Source organism: Culex pipiens, chromosome 1 (assembly GCF_016801865.2).
Source record: "Culex pipiens pallens isolate TS chromosome 1, TS_CPP_V2, whole genome shotgun sequence".
NCBI lineage: Eukaryota > Metazoa > Arthropoda > Insecta > Diptera > Culicidae > Culex > Culex pipiens.
In genome coordinates, this window is record NC_068937.1 from 58,508,661 (window position 1) to 58,523,023 (window position 14,363).

At 38.3% G+C, this 14,363-nt stretch overlaps 1 protein-coding gene and 1 pseudogene across 5 annotated transcripts in view; one reads left to right on the forward strand and one right to left on the reverse strand.

Moving 5' to 3' along the window:
* The window catches only part of LOC120430294 (irregular chiasm C-roughest protein-like), a 26,771-nt gene extending 17,316 nt beyond the window's left edge, over window positions 1-9,455 (reverse strand). Inside the window, exons 1-2 of one of the 5 annotated variants that reach the window (XM_052706428.1) lie at window positions 8,805-9,450; window positions 7,978-8,082 (exon numbers count right to left, since the gene is read on the reverse strand). The gene's annotated coding sequence lies outside the window, so the exon portion shown is untranslated. Of the gene's footprint in view, window positions 1-7,977 lie in introns of all 5 variants that reach the window. The other 4 variants (XM_052706425.1, XM_052706424.1, XM_052706433.1 and 1 more) reach the window with 4 other exon arrangements.
* Window positions 1,788-4,538, forward strand: LOC120420402 (liver carboxylesterase-like; annotated as a pseudogene).
* Window positions 9,456-14,363: the final 4,908 nt, after the last annotated feature.

A 14,363-nucleotide genomic window follows, 5' to 3' on the forward strand; every position in this document is an offset into this window, starting at 1 on the left:
ACAGTCAAAATATAGCACAGAATCGACATTTTCCAAAAATTGTACATGCTCCATACAATAATTTTGTTGTTCATAAAAAATCTTATAAATTAAGTAACTTTTTTCAGAATTTTGCTAAATATTGTAGTTTTCTGATCAAATATTACTAAAATAATTTCAAATATTATAACTACACGCAGAAAAATTCAGCCTTATCAGTGTGATAAACAACATTGTCAACATTAATAATTTTTAGTTATTGATTTGATAACCTTAGTTTATCGTGTTGATTAATTTTAAATATCAAAACGATAATTTTATTGTTAATTCGATAAACTCAATTATAGCTTGATTTAGCACGTTTTCTCCTGTCATTCGAAACATAAACAAAACAAAAAGAACCTGTTTCGATGCAAAGCCGGAGAATTTGCCCTCGAAACCCGTGAAAACCATGCGGCGAAGTCGACGTCGAGTCAGTCAAAACGCAGTCTCCTCTGCCGCTACCCAGCGAAAGGCGTTATGGAAGAAGTCAAGAAAGCCGGAAATGCCACCACCACCGCTATTCCTGCTGTTGCGGTTTCCCGTAGAAACCGGGAACCTCAGAAGTTAAGGTAAAGATGGTCACTTCGCAACGGCAAGTCCGCTAGCACCAGTAGCGGAGATAGAGAAAACAGTAACAGAGGAATCTATCTATTTTCAGTTTTCCAGATAAATCCCCCCCCGCGCAGAATGGGAATAACATAATTTAGATGGTAAAAACACTAATTAATGTAAATAAATGAAGTTGTTTTAGCAAAAAAAAAGTTTTAGTTCAATTTTTCATAAGTACAAAAAAACGAACTGCGCAATAACGATAGATAACATTTTCATCTTGATAGAACCCTTTATAGTTTTAATTAAATGATTTATCAAAATGATAAATATTTTTATCAATTTAACAAATTTTGCTTTTGACGTTTTACCAATGACGTTTTTCATCTCGATAATTGTTTTGTCAAATTGATAAATAACACTTATCAAATTGATAAGAAAATTTATCAAATTTGATAAAATAAATTATTGGTTGCCAACTGACGCCCAAATAGGAATAAGATAAGAATCACAATTTGTTTATGTGTTGCGCTCTATGAAAGTAACATAATATTTATTGTCTATTTTTTTTTTCAAATGTATTTCCTCAGGACGATACGAATGCCAATGCAATGGCAAAGTGTCTTTAATAAAACTAATAATTATTATTTTCTCAGCATCCGGAGTTTTCTTTCTTGATTTTTGTTTCTTATTAAACTGTAGATAATATTCGACTAAATAGTATTATTTTTTAAGCAGTTCTATAAACAAACTTCGTCAAATACAAACTGATTTTTGAAGCATAATTTCTCAAATCTACTTAATAGCATCAGCAAACAAAATCGCTCTATTTACAACGAAACTGTCCCAATTATGGTTTCAGTTGCAACTATTAGTTCAGCAATAATAACTTTATTACCGCGATCGCGTGCTTGAAATTACACTCCCTTTCCAAACGATCGCTTATTTAGCCAAGCCACCAACGATCGCGGGACAGTGTCTGTTCCAAACCTGATCACAACTCTTCAAAATGATTCTCTCACTACTGTTTGTTCTTAATTCCGCAACTGTTTTAGTGTTCTCCGATCACGCTGGAAATGTACCAATTGTGACCACAATTTTGGGCCAAATCAGAGGTTCCAATTTGGAATCATGTACGGGAGAGCCGATTTTTGCGTTCTGAGGAATTCGTTACGCCCAGCTACCGGTTGGAAGGCTTCGATTTTAACCACCATAACATGCAGCATCTTGGGAAGGCACGTGATGGTCCAATGTGTCCTCAGGTGCCTATGGGCGCTCCGGTCGGTGAAATGTCCAAAGATTGCCTCTTCATCAACGTCTACAGTAAGCAGTTGCCGGAGGAGTCTACGAAGAAACCTTTGTTGGACGTTCTGGTTTTCATTCACCCTGGTGGCTTTCAAATGCTTTCCGGGCATAGCAGAATATGTGCGGTCCGGAATACCAGCTGGATCACGACATTGTCCTGGTGACAATTAACCATCGGTTGGGATCGCTGGGATTCCCCAGCACGGGAACAGCCGATTGTCCAGGGAACTTTGGGTTGAAGGGTCAGGTGATGGCGTTGAAATGGATTTGAGACAACATTGCGAGCTTTAGTGGCAATCCGGACTCGGTGACACTAATGGGCTACAGTGCCGGAGGGTTCAGTGTAACTCTCCACATGATATCTCCAATGTCGGTGGGATTGTTCCATCGGGCGATCGTGATGAGTGGATCTTCTACCAGTCAAGTGGAGTGGCCCAAAGATCAGAGTAATATTGGTCAGACGCAAGCCAATTTACTAGGATGTAATACCAAGATGGTCGCAGATATGATCGAATGTCTTCGTCAAAAGCCTGTTTCGGAATTTTTGGACAGCCTGTGGAAGCCAGTTGTTGGGGCCGAGCCTTCCTGCCCAACACAGAAATTGTTAACGAGGAGTTCGTTGGATCGTTTCCTGTGGTCCTGTTCTTCGTCCGGGTCGTAAATCCTTGGAGAACTTGGTTGGCCACTTCTTGGGGTTGTGCAGGGCTCTAGTCCGACCGTAGAGCCAGTAAAACGCACATGTAACATCAAACACGTACACCCAAAAGAAAAATATATCTCAAAATCTGCAACAGTGGATTTGCTGCAGAAAATGTTACATTTTATAACATTTTTTGCAGCAAGCCCGTAGATCATTTTTGCCCGCGTGTAAACATTTCAGCGATCTGCAGTTCTCACCAACACATATAAAGCTGGCCCGTCCAAGAGCAACACTCCAAAGAGAAGAATATGTTGGTGCTCTTTCACTCACATTTCATCAAGCGTCCATGGCGCGGTGGTAGCGTGTCGGATCAATAACCAAGAAGTTGGTGGTTCAATCCTCGTTCTGTTAAGGTTTTTTTTTTTTTTGTGAAATACAGCCAAAAAGCCGTCGGTAATGTCGATAATTGTCGGTAACGGGCAAAAATGTCATACTCCTATATCGCAAAAAATGCATGAGGACAGTTTTCATGCAGATTCTGATATACTTTCATGCCGCCATGCATCACAATCATGCGACTGCCGTTTGGGTGTATATTTAGTCTTAATCGCACTATATTTACAGTAGTTCTAAGTTAGTCGTAGTTATTAAGTTTCCCAGTATCCGACTGGTGCGCGGAACGCGCGGAGGCACCCGTGGCCTCGTTACCCGACCATGGTTCGGTTTGTACTTATCCTGACCTATCCCAAAGATCTGATAATTAGCCTAAAGTGTCGTAAATTGCGTAACAAGAGTTATCTCAGAGAAGTGATCGCCTCTCCCTGAGAGAGATCAATCCCTGGGCCCGTGGGATGTTTGTTCTGGTCAAGTTATCGTTTGCCTGTCCTACTCTAACCTACAGTGAGGCTCCCGAGCTCCCGAACACCAGTTGTAGAGCAAGATTTTGGTCAAGAACGTTTCCTGAATCGAGATCCAACCGAAGCTTTCATGAAGGGTGACTTTATGAAAATACCAATAATTGCTGGTATGACGAAGGATGAGTTCGCGATGATTGCGATTGAGCTTTTGAACAATGAAAAAATGAAGCATTGGACGAGAATTGTGAAGCCGTAGCACCGATTGCTTTGTGGTATAAATCTGACTCTCGAGATATGACAATGCAGAGTCGTATGTTGAGAGAGAAAACTGTGGGACGCATGCCAATCAGTAAGGAGCAGTCTCTTCAAGCTCTAATTAACGTATGTATTATTTCTACAACACTTAAACTTTAGAATAATTCTAATGACAATTCTAGTTATTCACTGACGGATTCATTGGCTTTGGAATGCATCATTTGGACCAGCTTGCCTCGCGCCACACGTAGGTTTCCCAATATGAGTTCAGCTTCGTTGGGCGATACAGTTTCTTCTGATATCCGGACGGCAACACTCCTTACGGTGCCACGATGATCTTTTATACCTGTTCACGATGCCTTGGAAGGCCCCCCGGTTCAACGCTTCCGATCCAGAAGCCACAATAATCGACCGTTTGACCCGACTATGGAGTGTTTTTTGCATGACTGGGTTTGTGCTCAAAATATTTGATTTTCAAATGTTACAACTCCACTTTCGTCTCTTTCCAGTGACCCAAACCGAGCAAATTTGGAAGGCAAGCCAAATTGGATGCCAGTGAGCGATGGCCATGACTACTATTTGAACATTGGACAAGAGTTGATGATGGAAGAGGGATTATTTACGGATCGTTACGCCACGTGGGACGAAATTTTCCCTCTGCCCAAGAATTAGCCAACTCTTTTCAGAAACATCATCTCTCCCGTCCCCATTACAGTAACTGACCCTGGCATGTTACGGAATCAGAAATAAATACAAATCTATTTCTAGCAAATCATGTGCCTCAAGGCATAACAAAATTAATTTGCTTTCTTTTGTACCAAAACGACGAAAAGCTACAGACCCACGTAACAAGTTGTTAGCGAGTGTGTCACCTGCCTTGCTGACAGTTACACCTCGATTCACACAAACATATCCGCACAGCCCAGAAGTTGGTTATCACTTGGACAACCAAGTACAATTAACTGGTTTTACTTGTTTTTTGGTTTCTTAGGATTTTTGGTGTATTTTTTTATCCGTTTTCAAGCTTACACCAGAGAAGAAAAGACTGGTAAAGTTACGGACATGTTTATTAAAAGAAAGAATTACAGTTTTGAGCTTGGTAATCCTGGTGTTAAGGTCATGTAACGGATGGCAAGAAATAAATCCCCCAATGGTTTGTAGCCTTTCATTTCCCACCCTCTAGTGCTGTGGCGGTGGTAGGGTTCGAGTGGGTGTGATTGATGTTTCTTTTGAATCGAAGCCACAAGAAGGGGCAAGGAAAAGTGCGCTCATACACGCGCGGAGACAAGTTTTTGCGGGCGAATAAATATTGCCAGTTTATCACCATCATTCAGGGGCTCTCTTTTCAGAAAGGGTGTTTTTTTTAATAGCACACTAAAAGGAATATCCGATATTCCACCTCAGGAAAACTCCGGCGGCGGAATATAAGCGGATTCCAGTAAAATAGCTTACGTGTTTCATGAGAAAAGTGAAGCAAAGCTCGAATAGTGATTCGAAATGTGAATTCACTCGCTTTTAGCTTATGGCGGAAATTTCTGATTCAATGACATGTGCCTTCATGTTTTGAGAATCATTCAATCAGAATGAATGAATGAAATGTTATTGGTCATTATGTACAAATAAGAGTGATTTTTTACAAATTTTGTCATTGATAGATTCATATGGTTTCTTGGTACAAATTACGAAACAAATCTCATTTACATTTCGAGTTGGATATATCCAAGGCAGAAAAATCCAGCCAAAATAAATGACGTTGCTCAAACATTTTAACAAGTGAAATAAAACTTATTTTTTCCGTCATCATGCTTATTTGAAAATCATCTGTACAAATTAAATTTAGTTGAATAATCTCTCATGCTCATGCTCTTACAAATTAAATTCAGTTGAATATTAGATATATTATTTTACTACAGATTTGTGCATACATAAGATAAATTGACGTTTTGTTAACCCTCTACAACTTAACCCCGGCTTCGATCTGAAAAATCGCCAAAATTCCATTTTTCAACCAATTTTTGATCTTTAGAAACCATTGGAAAGAAGAACTCTTAAAATTTTCGAAAATTTTAGGGTTGGAAGTTTGATTTGTTTTATGTGACTTTGCCAATGTTTTTAAAAATGTATTTTTTTAGGGGTCAGCTCTGGCTGTATTTTTTACTAACATTTCCTATATTTTAAGTAAAAATAAGTATGCAGTAATTTTTGTAGTGATTTCGACTATGCCTCTACGCATTTTTCAACAGTTTAAATGATAATGGTTCTATAGCCGAAAATGTGAAAAACAAGTAAAAAATTGAAAAAAATGACTGTAAAAACATGAAAAAAATAGATAGGCAAAATGTAATGGTGGTAGGTGGTACAATAGGCCAAATACTACCAAAAACAAACAAGATAAAAGCAAATTAAAATACTAAAAATAAAACAAGAAAAACAAAAAAACGTAGATTAAAAGTTGCTCAAAATGATCTCCTGAACACTGGAAAATAAAAATTTCAAAAAAAAATTAGGCAGTAGAGGGTTAAGGTAATTTTGAATTTATTTCCAGTTTTTGTCCCCCTCCCCCCCTTTTAAAAACGTTCCTAAAAATCAAGGGGCAAACAAAATATTTTTGAAAATTATCAAAACATAATCAATTGACTGTAAAACACTTTAAATACATTGAACAACAATTATTTTTGAAGTTTTAATCTAAAAGGGCGCATTTAGACTTTTTGCAAATTTCGAATTTTGGTAACATAGATCGGAAAAGGCTTGCTAGCTAAATCTAAACTTAGAAACATGTACCCTCCCTGTTCTCCAAATCTCCGAATTGAAAATGTAACATCCTGAAGCAGAACTGTTAAATTCTAATAAACACTCAAAGAACTGAATTGAATAAATAAAAAGACATGATATTTAGCAAATTATCGGTAGTAGCATAACTGAAATAATGTATTAAGCAATTTGTAATACTTTTCGCTTCAAAACTTTGCAAGTTACGCTTGAAAATCATTTTAAGACGAGATTTTCTACTCTTTAAAATCTATTTTTATAAAAAACAAGCTCTTCCCGGCAAACTTCGTCCTGCCCTTGTGTGGTTTCCTGACGTATCTTGATTGTTTGCTAATTCAGCCTCCTGTGATCTATGTTTGAGTTTACGTAACTTTTCCCATACAATCCACAGATTTTCCGGAATCGGTTCCAGAGTGGCCAAAGTTGTCACTTTTTGGCGTAAGAACCTTCCTTGAAGTTATACGAACCAAACGCAACAAAGATCACCTCGATCCGACGCTCCGTACTGAACTGATTCGCGTTCGAACAAAACCGTCGAAATTTTTTATATATATAGATTTCGACGGTTTTGTTCGAACGCGAATCCATTCAATACGGAGCGTCGGATCGAGGTGCTTTTTGTCGCGTTGGGTTCGTATAAGCCCAAGGAAGGTTCTTACGCTAATTAATTGAAACTTTGGCCACTCTGGAACCGATTCCGGAGCATTGGCAAATTGTATAGAAAAGTTGCGTAAAATCATATTTTAATCACAGGAGGCTTACAAGCAAACAAGCTAAAAACGTCAAGAAACCAAAAAAAGGCAGGACGAAGTTTGCCGGGAAAAGCTTGTATTTTTATAAGAAAGCAATAAAAAAGGGATTTGAACACGTTGTTTCCAAGGTCGGGCTAGTATTTCAAAGTACAAAGAATAACATTTTCTTCTGAAACCCACCGAGTTTTAATCGGTTAATCCGCTCGGGAGATATGATTTAAAATTGTGATGGTGGTTTTTACGAAAATATCTCGTCTATAACCTGCCTCATCGCCAAACAAAAAAATCTGAGTCTAATTTTTTGGTCAAGGAACTCCCGTGCTAAATATGAACCGAATAGGAGCACTTTTCCATCTGGTTATACGTGGTATCGCTGAAATTTGATATTATTTTATTATTCAATGACATTGTTTTAACACAAACTTTGGACAATCAACCGTAAATTTTAAAAGATTTAAAAAAATTTCATTGATCTTTTCCGGATATTCGGCAGCGTTTGAAAAAAAATTGGAGCCCCAACGGGGTCAAAAAAGTTGAAAATGCTCTCTTTACTTCGCCTAAGTTTTGACCCTGTAGGTGCTAAGTGTAAACTATCACAACTGTGTTACAGTGGTCAATTGGAACTTTTATTAAACAACTACTACATGTCAATTGATCACTGTAACTGTAACTGTGATAGGTAAATACCACAATTATATTTTCGACGCATAATTTTCGCCCAATTAAAGTTCAACACCTGTATGGAGTTAATGAGCCAACCACAAACCGATTGTTCGCTTTTCAAGCATCGTCAGTTTTTGTTCTATAATAGCTGGGTGTTTCTTACCTTCTTTTAATCACTCCTCCAGTGCACTGCTTACGCTCCACTTTCCGCACAGATTCAATTCAGCACAATATTTTACCGGAGCGACGAAACCGCTTCCGCTTCCCACTGCCACACGACAATCAAATTAGCAATTTCTCATTCCCTTAGCACAAAAGCTCAAGTATGTTGTATCAAATCACAAAGCATTCCTCACTACCAGACACACTCCGACAAGGACACACTAGTTGTGGCCAGTAGCCAGATTGATGTGCATCTCTCACTTTATCTCTCTCCTTTCTTCCGTTACTTCCTACTTCCGATCAATCTTCTTCTCTTCCTATAAGACAATCAGCATAATGAACCAGGACAACAATCGATTTGGTTGAAGGGACGCATCGTCGTCGTCGTTGTTATTGTTGTTGTCGTTGTCACCATTACCATCCTCCTTCCATCCTCATACTAACAACAGCCTATGCTACCTTCGTTGAAAGTTAGGTTAGGTTAGGAGGGAGGGTTTGGGGCTTTATTGGGGTTGTCGTTGCGTGGGTACAGCAATTAGCTCCACCACACCACCTTCCCTCTTTCTCTCTCTCACACACACACACACACAGAGTCGCGATAAACACGCCGTTTGCCCACCACACATACACCACTTCACACGAGGCGTACATGCATGTGTGAGTGTGTGTGTGTGTGTGTGTTCACGCACGGCACATGTGGTCTCTGGTCGTTTACGTTTACTTAAAGGAGCACTGCCGGGACCGGTTGTTGGGGTTCTTGTCGGAACATTTCTTGGTTAGGGACTAAGGGCGTAGAAGGGGGAGGTCCGCCCCTTAAGAACTACTCACACTGATGCACAGCACACACAGAGACCGGACTAACTCGCCGGCAGATGGGGGTTCCGGGAGAGCGGAGAACACCAGCACACAAAGGACGCTTAATAATTAATTATACTGCATCCAGAATGCACTCGAGGGACTTTTTTTTGCATTTGCTTCACCGGCACCGGGTTGTAGTGGTGATTCAGAGTGCCCGATTACAAGGAAAGTAAACCTTTTGAAGTCCTCAAGTTATGGTCACCACACAGAGTCAACTTCCACTAGCGACCACGAGGGAGAATCGATTGTCACAAGTCTTGGGATACCCCGGAGAGACCTTAACCACACACCACGGGGACACACACTCGCGCGCGCTCGTTCCGGCAGAGACACGGATCGTCCCGGCAGGTCAGCGTGTCTCGTCAACGTGTCGTTCAGCGGTGACGTTCGACCGGGCCGCCGGAGCGAAAATTCATTGCATCGAGCGGTTCTATGCTAACTAAATTATGCTCTAGATTTCAAACTGCGTCAACCCTCGGAGGTGTGTGTGACTGTGTTGTTTTTTTCGGGGGAGCTCCGGAGCCGGAGCCTTCGGTGGTCTCGTGTGGCCACCCGACCGTCGTCGTCATCGGGTCGTCCGGTGGCTTCCTGCTGCTCCCAGTCAGTAGTCTGTCGGAACAATCTCTGGGAAGCGCCAGAGCTCTGGGAAGAGCGCCAGAACCGGTAAAGAGCCACCAGTCAGCCTGGCACACGACCGACCCGATCCGGAGCCGAAGTGGAGACGGTTGCGCGTGCCCCAAAAGCCGAAGCTCCTCTCCAACGAGAGTGAGAGATTGCAAGAGAGCGCCGACAGACAGACAGACCGCTGATGGACGTGTGGCGCTCCCGCTGGCAAAGCGGGTGCAGACGAAATGCTGCAGTCAGTCGCGTGGCCGATGATGATGACGGTGATGATGGCGGTCATGACTCTCTCCCATGAGAATTATAAAGAAAGAGAAATGAAAAGTGAGTTCCAAGAGAATGAACGTGCTGGATTGAATGCGGCTATTGGCATGAACGATGTTGATGTTGCATTAGTGTGGATGAATTTGTTGCGAGGGGATTCGAAACCGATTCAGAAAATGTTGCATGATACTGACTTTTTCTATTGATTCATTATCAAATTTGTTGATATTGACAGTATTTACCTAAAGTCGTGCTTGCCATTTCATTAGGGCACATAACTTTTTTAGGCAAGAGTGTGTCCCTTTCACACCTTATGTAAACTGTCATTTGAGTGAAAGGGATACACTATTGTTTACAAAAGTTATATGCCCTTTTGAAATGTTAGGCTCCAAGTCACCATACCTGTAAAAATATGATATCGATAAACACAAAAAAAAATTCCTAATGTTTCATCATTAATGATGTAACACTTTTGCACGTCATTAAACATTTAAATATTAATGCAATTTGATGTTAATTTAAAAAAAAAAATATTCATAAACATGATGATTACGTGCGATTCAACCGTTTACAACGAATCTCAAGTTTACATGTGTTTTTTTTTCGTGTCGAGTAAATTCACATTTGTTTTTCTGTGTACTGTAAGTTAGACTTTTGAGGAAGGTAATCATGCCCAAGTAACAATTTAAGTTTTGTTCCTTTCCTGAAGAGATATTCAAGTTATCTTAGCCAAAAATGATCATAAAGCTAACTTATCTCCAGAACAACAATAAATCAGCATTAAACCTGAGTTAAGAGCAAAGTGGACTATTTTAGGAGGTTATCAAGAGCTTTTAACAGGAGTTATCTAAAACTAAGCAACTTTAAAGTTGATTTTTACAACACTCTGTAAATGGTCTTAATTACCTTTATTAAACTTGTTTGCAAGCTTCTTGAATTTATTAACTAATAGAAGAGCTCTTCATGACTGTAATAAAGTATTCTTAAACTTGTAAGCTCTTGTTGAAGATAAAATAGATTTGTCGAAGTGAAACAGGTTCTTAATTTTATTTCGTAAATTCCATTCATTCTTTATGAATAAAAACTTAAATTGACAAAAGAACTTTAGCTTAAAATGATAATTATATTATACAAACAAAATTTATATTACTGCGACTTAATGCAGCCGATCTAATGGTAAAATTCATGCCATGGAAATTTCACTGATTCATTTTCTGAGATACCTCGAAAAAATATGGACCGTAGGAGTAAATCATTAAAAAAAACATTGATTTTAATTTTTTTGAGGAATTTTGTTCGCCAATACCAACATGGCTACCATTTTTCGCCGTTATTTTTCATGTTAACATGGCTGATCTTATTAAAACTATTATTTCTTACTTAAAGCTCTTGTGAAACTATTTTTTCTTGAGAAGCTCTTGTCCTAGCCTCTTTAAGAGTCATGTTTCTAGAAAAGCTCTTGTTCAAGATTGAGTAAGAAGTCAAAGGCTGATGTAAGCTTTAAAGAGGTTTTGATCCAGAGCAAAAGGCGTAGTACTGCGACCGTAGTGCATGCATACATTATTAGTTCGCAGAAGGTAGATCCGACAATAAATCTCTGAATTTCTTTTCCCTAGCTAAATAAAAACAAAGGTTGTGATTTTTTCAATTCAATTTATTTACTTGTTGTGAGTGGGTCAAATCATCGTTTAGCACACATGATTTTCTTACATGGAAGAATTTGTCATCCATCATAAAATAATTTAGCCAAAACATCGCTGTTTTTTTATTTTTGATAACGAACACAACACCAATCCGAGGGACGAGTTTATTATCTTCTCGAAAGGTTTTATCCGACTGGTCCTCGAATGTTCTGTCGCTGCTTCCGTCGAGACGTCGATGAGGAAACGCCAAAAAAGTTCCGTACCAGAACAAACGGATAGAAGAGAGGTTCCACTAAGCCGGGCGATGGTGACTTCTGCAAACAAATCCGGATCGACACGATCTTCAACCAGTTGACCAGCGAACCTGAACTGTGGCCACGGGAGTGGCGGCCATAATGGCGATTCGCGTGCTGCTCGATCACGACGTGTCGGAGTGAAATGTATTGCTGGACACGCATGCTAACGAATTCGGCTTGCACCCGACCTCGTACACTTTTCCGAAGGTGAAAATCGTAAAAAAAATCGTGAAAATCCACGCGTGATTCGGATTACGAAAAAACGTAATTCTCGGAATAAGCACTTAGACAAAAAACCGAACGACAGCGACATCTTGTACGAATGATTTGTGAATGTGAGTGATTTGACAGATCAAATTCAAACAATCTGGAAATATGCTTTCATAAAGCGAATTAGTTTCAATTGAGTTTTAATGCAGTTTTGGGAAGTTAAGTTGTCTTGAAATTAACCTCTTTGGGATAACTTTAAGTAAAAAACCTAGGTGTGGCATAAAACTATGTTCCATATTCCTAAAATACTCTTGAAGATTATTTGAAGATATTGTTAAAATATTCGTATCATAAATCCAGAATGTTTTGTTTAATGTTTGCATAAAACTGAATAGTAATTTTCAAAGCTTTTATAAAACTTGTTAAGACAAACAAGCATTCTCTTTGTTACTTGGGTGGTTGTTTATTATTTCCGTTAGTTAAAAAGTTTTTAAATAAAAAAAATATTACTCACCAAAATGAATCAGCATATGCCGGATGCATCCTTCTTGAAGGCCCTGAAGGATTTTTTTTTAATTCTTAATCAAATGTGTCTCAAAAGTTTGGGGCAATCCATAAACCACGTGGAGACCTTTTTGAAATCTCAGACTATCCCCCCCCCTCCCTCTCGTCGACAAATTCTATAAAAAAGCAAATCATTTTTGTATAAAGCGTTGACAAAACGCTGAACTTTCCTATGGTTGTACCTATTTTATGATTTGTAAGTAACATGAAATAGAAATTCTGGCAAATTTTTAAACAAAAATTTTAAATCCAAACCTTTCTGTTACAATTATTATTATGATTTTGATTCAAAACTTAATCAAATTTTCAGAGCAATTCTATACGAAATCGGCCTTATTATTTAATTTTAGTTGTTATATTTTTTAAATCGGCTGGTACCTTCGGTATGCCCAAAGAAACCTTTTTTCATCATATGGACAAACTGTCCATATAATTTTCCATTCAAATTTTGAAGCTGACCATACAAAAATGATGTATGAAAATTAAAAAATCTGTATCTTTTGAAGAAACTTTTTGATCGATTTGGTGTCTTCGGCAAAGTTGTAGGTATGGATAAGGACCACACTGAAAAAAATGATACACGGAAAAAATTGGTGATATTTAATTTCACTTTTTGTCACTAAAACATAATTTGCAATAAACACTATTTTTATTTTTTTTTTTCTGGTATGTTTTAGGGGACATCAAATGTCAACTTTTTAGAAATTTCCAGAACGGGCAAAAAATCTTTGACCGAGTTATGATTTTGTGAACAAAAAAAAAAACGGAATCGACGTAACACCTTATAATGTGACCCTCTGAAACCTTGTGGTTTCGTCAACGGATCCACAGGCGTCTACCGTTCTTTTTGCGACAAGACTCCGCCTCCCAGGTCTCCTAAGTGTGAAGCTACGGCACGGGGAGAGGGCGCTGAATACCTATATTTACACTTAGATTTTTTTGCTTCCGCCTCGGGATTCGAATTTTTTAATCAAAACTGTTCGATCAAAAAATTACTTCAAAAGATACAGATTTTTCAATTTTCATATATCATTTTTCTATGGGCAGCTGCCAAATTGATATGGAAAATTATATGGACAAACTAATGATGCAAAATGGCTTCTTTTCGCACAGCGAAAGCACCAAAAAAGTTTCAGCCGGATTAAAAAATACAAAAAAAAAATGAATAACTGAAATCTCAGAGAATTGCTCTACAGTCACGCCACGTTATCGGAACGACAATGTTCAAAAAATCATAGAAAATCGATAACTGAACATAATGATTTGCTTTTACCTTAATTTGAAAGCTTTTGTTGTGATCTATCGTATTCTGTAACGATCAACTGCAAATTTTAATGTTTAATGTAAACATTTTTAACATTGACTCATGAAATCCGCAAATTCGGAACACTTTTTTCTTACAAATGCCATAAAATGTGTTCTCTCCAGAAGTGTATATTTAAAACAAAATAATTACCCCAAACGCTAATACCAATAAACTATAAGGTTAACTATCGTTTTGTAAATGATAAACCTCGTTGGATGAATGTGCGACTCATGCTGAAAAATTACTCTTTTTGCAACTTGTTGCATAAACTACTATTTTAACAGTAATATTCAGAAGCTGTGGGAAAAGGTTAAACCAATCCCGGATCTTTATGACATTTCATGAAGTGCTTCAGAAGTCCTTTCAAATGCAACCAAGAGAGTTGAATTTCTCAAATTTTAAGAAAATGCGGGCAATTTTATGTTTTTTGAACCACAAACTTTAGTGCAATTTGGCATGAGTTCATTTCCTATATAGATAATGTATTTTTTTTTGTTTCGTTTTGCGGTTGTTTTGAAATACACTTTGCCAATTTTAATAGGAAACGATCAGGAGAGATAGTATTTTGAATACCAACGTTGCATTAAATGAAAAGATAACTTAAGAACTCTCTCCTATGAACTGA